The following is a 12608-nucleotide window of genomic DNA, read 5'->3' as shown; positions in this document are numbered from 1 at the left end:
ATCGGATCACCGGCGGATGAGTCGGCGGCCGCGGCGTCAGCGGCTGCTGAGCAGGCGCGCCGCGGACCGCACGGTACACAGACCGCGATGAACGAACAACGGCGGCGCGGGAAACTTAGTTGCCACTGTGCGCGCCTTCTGCACGGAGGTGCGGAACAGTGGAAGTTTCTTACCCCTGCGGCATCATTCAAGCGTAGATATATCTGCAATGAATGTCGGTACTTTTCTGTGACTGTAACGTGAAGAGGATCCAAACACTTAGTTACTTTACCTACGGGTATTTGCCACTTGGCAACGGCCTTGCCGCAGTGGATACACCGGTTCCCGTGAGATCACCGAAGTTAAGCGCTGTCGGGCTTGGCCGGGACCTGGATGGGTGACCATCCAGGCCGCCACGCGCTGTTGCCATTTTTCGGGTGCACTCAGCCTCGTGATGCCAATTGAGGAGCTCCGATCAAAGAAAACCATCATAACGACCGGGAGAGTGGTGTGCTGACCACGCGCCCCTCCTATCTGCATCCTCATTGAGGATGACACGGCGGTCGGATGGTCCCGATGGGCCACTTGTGGCCTGAAGACGGAGTGTGTAAAAAAAAAAAAAATATGCCAACAAACAATTTTGCATGTTCGAGCCTTTTTTCTTTTATATCGCACATCATCCAAGCATGATTCCTGTCAGTCACTTCCGGAAAGTTTTAATTATGTCCGCGTCTATTCTCAAAGTACACATTTTTTGTGTTTGCGCAGTATCTAGTACAATTTGCACCAACCACGCAAGCCGACCGGAGTGGCCGAGCGGTTCTAGGCGCTACAGTCTGAAACCGCGCGACCGCTACGGTCGCAGGTTCGAATCCTGCCTCGGGCATGGATGTGTGTGATGTCCTTAGGTTAGTTAGGTTTAAGTAGTTCTAAGTTCTAGGGGAATGATGACCTCAGAAGTTAAGCCCCATAGTGCTCAGAACCATTTGAACCAACCACGCATGGCTTTTGACAAAAGAGTTCAGTGGCAAACTCGGATGGAACTCAGGGAACCGTAACCACTGTAATCGTAATGAAGAAAGACACCGTTTGGGTCATGTACCAAGTGAACCAGCTGCGTTTTTCCTCTTTATATACACTGGTGTCCAAAATTAAAGCAAAAAACTGCAATTTCCCCGTCTCGTGTCTAATGCGGAGAATGGAAGCAGGAGAGTCGCAAACTTATGTGGCCCTTTGGTTTAACGTGAATCGTTCTGTTGTTGCTCGTATATGGCGACAATTTATAGTGACCGAAATACTAAAGACAAGGGCAGAGCCGACCATGTGTGATACCAGAAAGACAGGAGTGTTACTTGGCTGTATGGGCACGACGGTACCGCCTTAGTACTGCACGGCCTGGCATTTCACGTCGCAGCATCCACTGGACGTGTTGTATCGAGACAAACGTTGAGAGAAGGCTTCGGCAGAGTGGCATGTATTGTCGGAGACCTATTGTATGTGTACCACCGATGCGCCTTCACAGAAGGGAATGTATAGAGTGGAGTTATCAACATGCCACATGGACGGTCGAAGAGTGTGCCAAAGTTGTTTTCACAGATGATTCCCGATTTAGTCTGGAGAGTGATTCTCGATAGACTCGCATCTCGAGGGAACGTGGAACATGATTTCTGGAACCAAAAATTGTGGAAAGAGGCTGAGATCGAGGAGGATCCCTAATGGTGTGGGCAGGGATCATGTTTACCGTACGAACCCCTCTCCATGAAATTGTAAGGCGGATCGGCAAGGTTTAACTGCTGTCAGGTATAGGGACAAGTTTTGGGATCTCATCTGCGGTTGTTGCGAGGTGCTGTGGATCCAGACGTCGTACGGACGGACCATAATGCTCGAACTCATAAAGCACGGGTCGATGGTGCTTTCTTGCGAAACGATAAATGTTGGACGCATGACGTGGCCTGCTCGCTCTCCAAATTTGAATCCTATAAAGCATGTCTGGGATGTACTAGGGAGTCAGGTTGCATCACGCCAGCATCCACTAACCACTCTCCAAGACTTGCTAGCAGCTCTGCAGAAAGAATGGGCGTTATTGCTTCAACGTGAGATTGATGACATCATTCACGGCATGCCCCGTCGTTGTCGGGCCTGTATTGCAACGAGATGTGGTCGCACCCCATACTGAGCACATTAACCAGTTGTCGGAATGTATGTGCAAATCCGTTAAGTTGGAAAAAACGAAGAACGTTTTTGTCTACTATTATGCATATAGAAATTATTTATATTCTGTATTCTTTACTAACACATATTTATGCTGTTTTACGCAAAATAAACGCAACCTTTGCAAATGTACACGCACCTGATAAGTAAATTACCTATCAAATACATACGAGGAATAAATAAATAAATAAATAATTATTCATTGTGATCGAAATTAGTCATCATTTTCGGAGCAACAGACGCATAATTACAGAAATATAAAGCTGCTCCTCGATGAAACCCAATTAGCCCAGTAGTAATACCCTTTTATGAATGATAACATTCTATCGCGCTAGTTGCCGCTGAACGCATTAAAATATTCCTATATTCTGCATTCACTACTGGACAGTTCTGCTGAATAACCAATTTCAAATGATTGTCTGAAGTACATATCAGGTCTAACACAGTTAAAATTGAGTAAATAGAGGACCACTGGCTATTTAGTCGAAATAATTGGAAAAGGAGCTACATGGCATACTCCATTAAATGTTCACTCTTGGGTTACGGTGCAAACATTTATTGACGCATACAATAGTAAAAATGCAATAATTTTACTATGTTCTCTTGTCAGTCCTTCGAATAAACAACCAATGAATGTTTCATATTTTTTAGTCTAACCGTGTTTCAACTAATGTACATTTCAGATGATTAATTGTAAATGACTACACCACCGAAACTACGAAATAATGCGTGCAAAGTGAGATATATTAATTCAGTCAACAGCACCCAGAATTGCAGATAGTTTAGTGAAAGGAAGCGTGGTGGCTGTGAACTTTACTGCTGGTAGAAGAGTTTCTAGTGTCTTACATCTTTGTTCTATGTAGCCTTATTACGCAATTTCCGACCTACATTGCAGTGTAAACTTAAAGAACGTCTTTTAACAAAACGACCGCTAAAAACTTTGAACAGAAAACAATAAAGTTGGCGTGAAAGTACCAGTATTATCTAAGCCAAAAATGAATTCCTGAGCAGAACATGTGAAGTTTTTTTAACTAAGGCCATCAACTCAAGAGAGTTCGTGAGTAACAAACAAACGATCAGTTCTGTATTTCATACAGAAGCTTTTGAACTGTTGGGCTGCAGAACAACGCTGAAGATTACGCGGATAGATCGGGTAATGGTGGTGGGGGGACTGAATCGAATTGATGTGAAAACAATTTTCTAAGCACAACGTGACACAAAGAATGGATCGACTGATATAACACATCGCGAATTATGAAGGAATCGTCAATTCGCTAGTGAAAGGATGTATGGGGGAGAACATAACGTAGAGGCAGACCAAGGCTTTAATACAGCAGGTTCAAATGAATGTAGATTGCTATGCTCATGAGACGAAGCTTGTACAGGCTAGACTAATGTGGAGAAATACATCAAACCGGATTTTGGATTTAAGATTGCAACAACAACAGCAACACACAACGTTTTGATGACAGCTAGATTAGTGTGCTACGAATGGTTCGGAACAGCACAGAGGCCACTTTCTGAATATACATCCTTTATGGCTGCGCGATAAATAAGTGAAAATGTTTCCGAGGTAAATAATAAACCACAACAATTTTCAAAAAACAGGAGTTTTGTAATATTAGATGTAATATAGGTACGTATGTCTCTCAGTTGGCAAAGCTTTAAACACTTTTGCACGGCCTATGAAGGGCAGAAATTGTTGAATACACGTTAAAACATTTACATAGATTTTTGGCGCCTTATAAAATGATTTACTTTGGATCTTTTTCGACCCACGTCTGGTGCACGTCACTGTGATATTAAGTATTACAGAGGATAATAATATCGCATAATTTGTTGGGACTACAGCCAAAGTCATAAGATTTCACTAGCGTGTAACACATCAGTAATTAGCCATCATTAACATTGTTAGCGACTGTGATCGCAGGCACTCTCATACGGACGTGTTCGGTGAGAAAAAAAAGTAATTCATTTGTTACTTAATGTTACGTGACTAGCCACGGAACACGAAGATAACTGGTGTGAAGCAGCTTACAGTGATGTGGTAAAGGTCGTTAGTGTGTTCAAGCGCTCAGAAATGTTGAAATATAACAACCCACGCTCCCGATCTTGTTTGGGTAATGGAGCGGGACGTTTCAGGCGTATAAAATAACGAAGTGGACGTACGCGAGTATCAGATGAGCGTATGTAGTATTTGTTAACAACGGCGGCAGCGACGGCGGCGGTGGTGGTGGCGGCAGCGCGCTGCGCAAAGGGCCTAGGGCGGAGACCTGGCCTGCACTACCGGCCGGACAATAGGGACAAAGCCCGCGCCGATACAATGGCCGGCCCGCGCGCTGGCTAAAAAAACCCCGTTCGACGACCGCGTGACGGCAGCCGCTCTCCCAGCCCCGAGCGGACGCGTGCGGTGCGCGCCCCACCGCCAAGTGCGCCAAGTCTCCGTCTGTTTCCCGACTCTCCGACTCTGTTACGTGTATAGGAGTACTGGAAGTCCCTTCATCATGCACGATGAGAAAAACGTACATCTTCCGTGCATTTATCGTACGCAGAGAACAGCATATGCTCTATTCGTCATCAACATTAATACTGTCATCCTGTTCGCGAAGACGGCATTAATGAGAACACTTGCGCAGTTTTACAAGAAAGCGGAGAGCTACGAATGTGAGTTCTCAGAAGACGTCGTGAACTAATTCGCCATAACAAATGTCGTTACCCCTCTCGTGTTTACAAATTTTTGTCGTTACAGTCATATACAGCTCTCCACGCTTGTCTATCCTGTACAAGCCCCTTTATCTCTGCATAACTACTGCACCCTACATCCATTAGAATCTACTTATTGCGTTCAGGCCTTAGTCTCCTTGTACAATTTTTACTCCCAATATCTCTTTCCATTTTTACGTTAACCATTCTTTTGATGTCTCAGAATGTATCCTAGCGACTATCCGCTCTTATAGTCACGTTGTGCCAAAAAACAGCACAAGTGCGAGTAGGACTGGCGTTCTGCATATTTCGTACAAACTTAATTATGTATACGTATAATAACAACAACCTCGTGTGGGTCAGTCGCCTGTTGCAAACCCTTCTGGTGAGTCCCACTTCGGCGACTTGCGTGTCCTTAACCTACTACAGATACGCAACCGGCAAAACAGAACCTACTGTTTAACGTGGACTCCAAACCACTTGTTGATTCTGACGACTCCTCACATCGTTGAAAGATGAAGATTGGGTAAAACCGAACACTGAGAATGCGTGGTCCAGCCGACATTCGAGCCCGCGAATGCGCTTTGCCTCTACACTACCAGGCACGACATGTTCATAAATAGTTCGTCTATATGTTCTGTCTGCATTTTATATCCTCTCTACTTCGGATATCGTTAGTTATTTTGCTGCCCAAATACCAAAACCCACATATTACTTTCACTATCCCATTTTCTAGCCTGACTCTCTCGATCACATACTATTAACCCACATTTACATTTCTTAATGTTCATTTCCTAATTATTTTTCAACGGATTATCCATTCCTATTAACTGGTATTTTAAGTTCTTTACTTTCTCTGACTAAATTACAAAGTTATCAGCAGACCTTCACCTTTTTATTTCTTCTTCCTGAACTTCAATGCCTTTCCCAAATTTGTCGTTGTCGTCCTTTACTACTTGTTCGATGTAGACACAAAATTACGTGGAGGATTGGCTACAGCTCCGTATCATTCTCTGCATAATTACCGCTTCCGTTTTATGTCGCTCAACTCATAAATGCAGTCCGACTTTTTTGCAAGTTACAGATTACCTTTAAAGGCATGTCTACAGTTTTAAAATGTTTTCGTAGCGTTCGATTATGGTCGAGATTCATGTACAAATAAGAATGAGTAAAGAACCACAAATTTCTTATGTCACTGGAAGATATTGTGCGACGGACTAACCAGTAACGAAGAAACGAGTGCCTCAGACCCTGTCGTTTTCGGTAGTGTGGCACAGGATCGATGAGAGGAAAACGATAGTTTTGTAAGTATCTAAATAGCCGTATTTTCGGATGGGCATCAGACTGAGATTTTTTTCCTGTAGATTGAATCTGGAAGGCGAGCCATAGTCTGTACACAAATACCGCCGTACAGTACGTGGTGGGTACCCCTCTATGATCCGCCCACCTTTCCCCCTAATTTTAATGTCGTCTGGAATGAAGGAAGCATAAAGTTTCTTGACTCGTTTCGGAATGGTCAAAATGTTCAAATGTGTGTGAGTTCCTAAGGGACCAAACTGCTGAGCTCATCGGTCCCTAGACTTACACACTCCTAAGAGCAACACACACAGCCATGCCCGAGGGAGGACTCCACCTCCGGCGGGAGGGACCGCGCAATCCGTGACACGGCGCCTCACACCGCGCGGCCACTCGTCTCGGAGAATCGGCTCATGAGATTCCGATTTTAGGGCTCCCCCTGCAATTGTTGAGCATTTTCATCATCTCACACTGTATATACAAACCCAAAAGCAACAGTTAATCACTTCTTTCAATGTTTACTTCCTCTTCAGTTAATCCAACTTGGTAAGAATTTTCCTTAAACTATTCGATGTGAACACAAATAATGCATCAGTTAAGAGATCTAACTAATGTGTGTCATGGACTCAATCACCGCAAGGGGAAGAACACACTTACTGATAGTCCGATTAGAACTACTTGATAGATGACGTCTGTCACATGCCGCTACAGTGTTGCCACATCCGCTGCAGGCTATCGCTATGTTATACGCGACAATCAAACAAGGCGGCCACTTCACAAATGCTGTTAGTGCGTAACGCGGAGCAATGGAGGGAGCGGCCGCCGCGAGGTATGGCAGAAATGAGAGAGGCTCTGTCAACAGCTGCTTTTAAGCCAGGAAAGACGGAAACGCGGGGTTTTGTAGCTCTGAATTTACACTCATGTTCTAACCTGACAGCCGCGCGGTCTGGGCGTCTTGCCACAGTTCGCGTGGCTCCTCCAGCCGGAGGTTTGAGTCCTCCCTCGGGCATGGGTGTGTGTGTGTTGTTCTTAGCGTAAATTAGTTTAAGTTAGCTTAAGTAGTGTGTAAGCCTAGGGACTGACGACCTTAGCAGTTTTGTCTCGAAGGAACTTACCACAAATTTTCAATTTCTAACCTAACGCCGGCCGCTGTGGTCGAGCGGTTCTATGTGCTTCAGTCGGGAACCGCGTTGTTCCTATGGTCGCAGGTTCGAATCCTGCCTCGGGCATGGATGTGTGTGCCGTCCTTAGGTTAGTTAGGTTTAAGTAGTTCTAAGTCTAGGGGACTGATGTCCTCAGATGTTAAGTCCCATAGTGCTCAGAGCCATTTCAACCATCTAACCTAACCACAGCCTCGTGATGTGCAACGTATCCGACAAAATGGTGATCAGCAATCCGCGGCAGAACTAAAATTATGATCACCTTGTTCATGGTGTTTAAGGCTAACCTCTAAGAGCAAACTTAAGACAGAAAAATTTCATAATATTTCTGTTTGCATAGTCCATCTTCCGCACCAAAATTTCAATTTTAGGAGCTAAAAACAAACTGTGATATATCCCTGTCATTGATTATCTGAAGCTGTCCTCACACTGGCTACACGGGAGGCCAAATGAGCAGTCCTGGTTGGCACCTGGTTACAGATTATAGGCGACACAAATCGATTTCAAACGAAAAAAGAATGATAGGAAGAAAAATAAGAGCAAATAAAAAAGTCAATACAATAATGAAAATGACGTGGCAAAGTATTATAAATAAGAGTCACATTTAAGCCAATTTATTTAACAAAAATGGTAATAAAATCTTTTGATTATATTTAGAAGAATAAAAATTTTAGCTGCATTTGACGATTTTCAAATCTTCATCTTCTACGAGTCAATTCTCTACGCTAATCAGTACGCTATGCCATAACACTGTAAAGTGTGCTTTGTATTTACGATTCTGATGTCCTAGTCGCAACGATTAACTGGCAGCCTTCAAAATTCGGCTTCACGCAATGACGTGCGATGTTTGTCCAATGTATGCCGATCTCCGTGATTACAATGTCTGTATTTAATAACGCTGAATCGCGTCTTGTGCGGAAGGTTCCAGTGGTGTTTGGTTAGTGCTATGTATGAAACGTATGTATTTCATTAGCATCGTAGAGTGTGTGTGTGTTTTGGTTTTCGTGTGGTTATCATGTGTAATGAAATGCGAAATGAAAGGCACAGACCCAGGATTCGGGATCCAAACACATCAAGACCTAATTCTTGTGGCAGTTTGGCATCGGTGAACGGTTTGGGCGTGACGTTGAGCGCTCTGGCTGGAGGAAATCAGTTACAATGCGTGAAGTGTCACCTATCATTTAATTTTAATCAGACTATAGCGTTTATTACCGATATTTCCGGTGGGTGGGGAGTAACTGTGTTGCGGTACAGCCGAATTTCCAAGGGGTATCGCAACGGCGTAGCACATGGACACGTTCCGAAAAACTGTTTTCTCTCCGTTGACTATAGTTCCCTTTTTGACTTCTTCTCCAGCTGTAGGCCTTGATCTGTAATTTTGGTGAAGATCAATCATCCGTAGCAAGGAACTGCATCAGATTTCCAAATGTATGCCCTGTGCTCCGTCAGCGCCTCGATTTTTAACATGATTTGTTTTCTGTTTCATAAATTGTCTTAATTCTTTTAATATTTAGGTCTAATACTAATATTATATTTTGTAATTTCTTTTAAATAATTGACAGTGTTACGTTATGTACATGTTGCAGTTCATAAAAACTGCAAGTAAATATCGACGAGCAAAAGTTAAGTAAGTCAGTGGTGAGCAAATTATAGAAAAAAGAGCACTAGGCCAAATGGAACAGGATTCATGTCTCTGCTGCAAATCAGACCAAGTCAAACGGATGCTATAAATAGCTTATTAATGAGGTAGATAAATATATTATTAGAAAGCAATTTCTGTAATATTATGAGCAGAAGTATTGGAATTAAAGCGGTCAGTGATTTTAATTTTACATACACACAACAATGTGCATAACTGCTTCACAGTGACAGTTTCCGACGAATACTGTTAAACGACAGTGACAGATGACATTTCATTGTAGTGGATGCACAGTGTCGTCTGGTCACTTCTCTACGATTGTAGTAGCAAAACTTCGGACTGTAATGTAGAAATGAATAGAAAGAAATTAAAAATATGTAGAGGCTAGGAAAGCCGAACAACTTGATTTGTTAAAGATTATCAACCTGCTCTTCTTTACTTCTGTTCCACTAAAAAAATTCTGCAGGAATATGGTTTCCTACGAATTATCGCTACGCTGCCTAGACCTAAATCCTATAAAACTGGTCTGTAGTCGTAATACTCCATGCATCTCGATCTGTAATCGGAAAAAGTTACGGCTGATGGATCTACTGCCAATAAATATGCGTCGTGCTTCACCTAGCCTAGTGCAAGGCTTTCGACGTAGTGCTACTTCGATGACTTGCGCGACAGTTTTGTATCTTTTATACTGAAGCAGCTTTTCATCCACAAGGCGCAGTGCGCGTCCTCCCAGACCTCTCCACCCGAAAAAAATGGTGTAGTTGCCAGGAATCAAACCCGGGAATGCAGTTTTACGGATACTGGCAGCGAAGTGTCGTGAGTAGCTAAGGTGAGGAATACTGAACGTCCTGTGTCTGTTCTTGTTCTAAATGGGCACTTCATTCAGTAAAGATGCGTAGCGTGTGGCAGAGCGCTCGATTCGTGTCTGATAATGTTAGCCTTTCTCTGCTTCTTGGGCGCACAGACGGCGATGCTGCAGCCATCACCATGTAAAAAGTTCGCTTTGCAGGATAATACGAGTGTTAAGGATTGAAATAACTCCCCTCCACTGTTATTTCCATTACCAATCAGTGGCACGTTGACAGCAGTTTTAGTGAATGACTAAGCTTGCATGTTTCACTGCGATGTCTGTCAGAAGCCACGTAAGCATATTTTTTTATATATCAGAAGAGTGTATGTCACGCCAATAACAATTACAGAAATCTTCTCTTTGGGTAAACTCTTCTAATAATATTCCTTAATTTCCAAATATCACAAATCAAAGAAACGTTGACTGAATTGAAGACACTGTATCATTGTGGTGTGAAATCATTGATATTCCCATTTTAAGAGCCCATAGAGTCAGAGTAGAAATTACGTAGGATAGAACGTCAAAGAGTTACATTTTCTACCCACAAGTCTTAGGACACTGCATGCAGATACAAGAGGCGGGCATTGCAGTAGATGACTGCACTGTTGAGTCCTGCACGCACGGGCACAGTGCAGCGGGTGATCAGCTAGCGAGCTGCTAGCCATTCGACAACTGACTGGTTCTAACAAGCGACTGGCTGGTCAGGCGATTGTTTCTTTCGATCAGTCGGGTCGTCATTCGAATGAAACTAGTCTTTGTGGACATGTCAACTGTTTGAATGGCTCAACATACTGTGAGAAAGCCTACTGACAGGTCTCTGACAGTTATTGGCAAATATATGAATGTTTTCAATCTGTTCTGCATTTGAGTGATTTCTTTTAAATACTTTTTCAGTCTTTTCGGCTATATATAACCATGACTAGAGCTGCCAACTTCATGGAGACAACGTATCTCAAGGACACGTGGAAGAAAGTTTATTTCTAAAAACGAAGTATTTTCAAAATGTATGTATTTTCTATTCACACACTAATTTCACCTACTACTGGAATTACATATGGATTTTTTGTCTTTTCCCCCCATCACAGATAAGCCTGTTTCGGTAAATGCTGAGGTGACGTGAGCAGAAGGCAATAGCATACATTTTTTTCCAATTGTTTGTCGACTTAATCTTTTCCTTTTGAAGCATATACTGTCATTTGTACGAAGTATTTCTTGTTTTGCGAGAAATATTTGTTATCATTCGGTTTTTTTAAATTTCTTTAATATAACCTCATAATATGAATCGTCCTTACAGATCCTGTATATCCCATTGAATTTTTCTTGAGGATCACTTTTTATTCAGTAATACGATTTCTTCAATCTCCACGCCTCCAAACACGAAATGCACCATTTAGAAAACAGCTATTCATAAAAAAAATGAAAAACTGAACTAAAATCTACCTGTTGACACTCAGTGAAAAGCAGATGTCAGAATGGCGATAACCGCGACAGCTGATAATAACATAGTGTAGTCAGCAAGAGTAATTTAACACTGGCAAAACAATCGAATGTGTCTTCTCAGCACTGTACATGAATACAACCACATGATTACTCTGCAGTTTACACATAAGTGATTGGCAGAGGGTTCAGACTCTTTCTCGACCGTTTCACTCTCGAATAGCGCGTGGGAAACATAATACCTAAATCTTTCCGTGCGAACAATGATCTCTCTTTTCTCATTACGATGGTCATTTGTCCTTATGTAGGGGGTAGTCAACAAAGTACACCACTGTTTGGAATGTGAAACATCAAGACCGAGAGAGGTGATCACAATGAAATTTATTCCATCGATGACACTCCACAAATGATTAGCATTACATACCTGTGCATGCACTGCGACTGTGGAAATTTGGTTCGGAGTAGTGCCACCACGTTTCAATCAGAGGGGCTAGGTGTGGTGGCATGAAATCAAACAGCGCCTGAATATGCTGCTGTGGAATACTCTGCTTCTGAATGTTTCACTTTTTACAGACAGTAGCGTATTTTCGTAATAGGAGGACAAAGTTGGTAACTGCAACATCGTGGAAAGATCTCGCCACAACGAAGTCGCATAGCGGCTTGCAAGCGGACGTCATGTATGGAATTAAGTCGTTCTCCTCTGGTCTACGGAGCATCATCTGTGGCTGCAGGAGAACTGAACGAACAAATTGCCGACCGAACATTTCCCAGGTGTGTTTGATGGGCGACATGTTAGGTGACTGGGGTTGTCCTGCTGAAATAAGGCATGTGAAACGGCCTGCAGGAGAGGCAGTGCCTCGAACCTCCCTGATGGATCGGTAGTGGTGCACATTGCCCTCAAGACGCAGGAGGCGAGATCGCGTGTTACAGGCAATATTGCTCGCAAACTATCACGCTTGGCGTTTGTCCGCTACAGCGCTGAACAATGCCGTATGCCCGACTGCGTTCACAACGGCGGCGTCGAACGCCTTTGCGGCCATCACTGTGGGACAAGTTGAAGCGGCATCATCCGAAATCACTACATTCTGCCACTCAGAACGCCAGTGTCGCCTTTCACGTGTCCATTGCAGTCTGCGACGTTGGCGGGTTCTGAGCAAAGGAAGCCGACGCAATGGCATACGTGCCGCCAGTCCAGACTAAAGAAGACGATGTCGACCCATCGGCGCGGAAATTTTCACATCTGTTACTGTGCTCCAACAACACGCCAACACTGTGGACGAAGCTGCTCTGTCCGTTACAGCAAAGAAGAAGAGATGGTGGTTATCTGGCGCTG

The 12608-nt window shown here is 43.5% G+C and overlaps 1 pseudogene; it reads left to right on the top strand.

The window, feature by feature from the left end:
- The first annotated feature begins 290 nt into the window (after window positions 1–290).
- On the top strand, window positions 291–408 carry LOC126103771 (5S ribosomal RNA; annotated as a pseudogene).
- Window positions 409–12608: the final 12200 nt, after the last annotated feature.

The sequence above is a fragment of the Schistocerca cancellata genome, chromosome 1, assembly GCF_023864275.1.
Source record: "Schistocerca cancellata isolate TAMUIC-IGC-003103 chromosome 1, iqSchCanc2.1, whole genome shotgun sequence".
Classification (NCBI taxonomy): domain Eukaryota; kingdom Metazoa; phylum Arthropoda; class Insecta; order Orthoptera; family Acrididae; genus Schistocerca; species Schistocerca cancellata.
The sequence above is the reverse complement of the archived record's forward strand: the minus strand, read 5'-3'. Positions and strand labels throughout refer to the sequence as shown.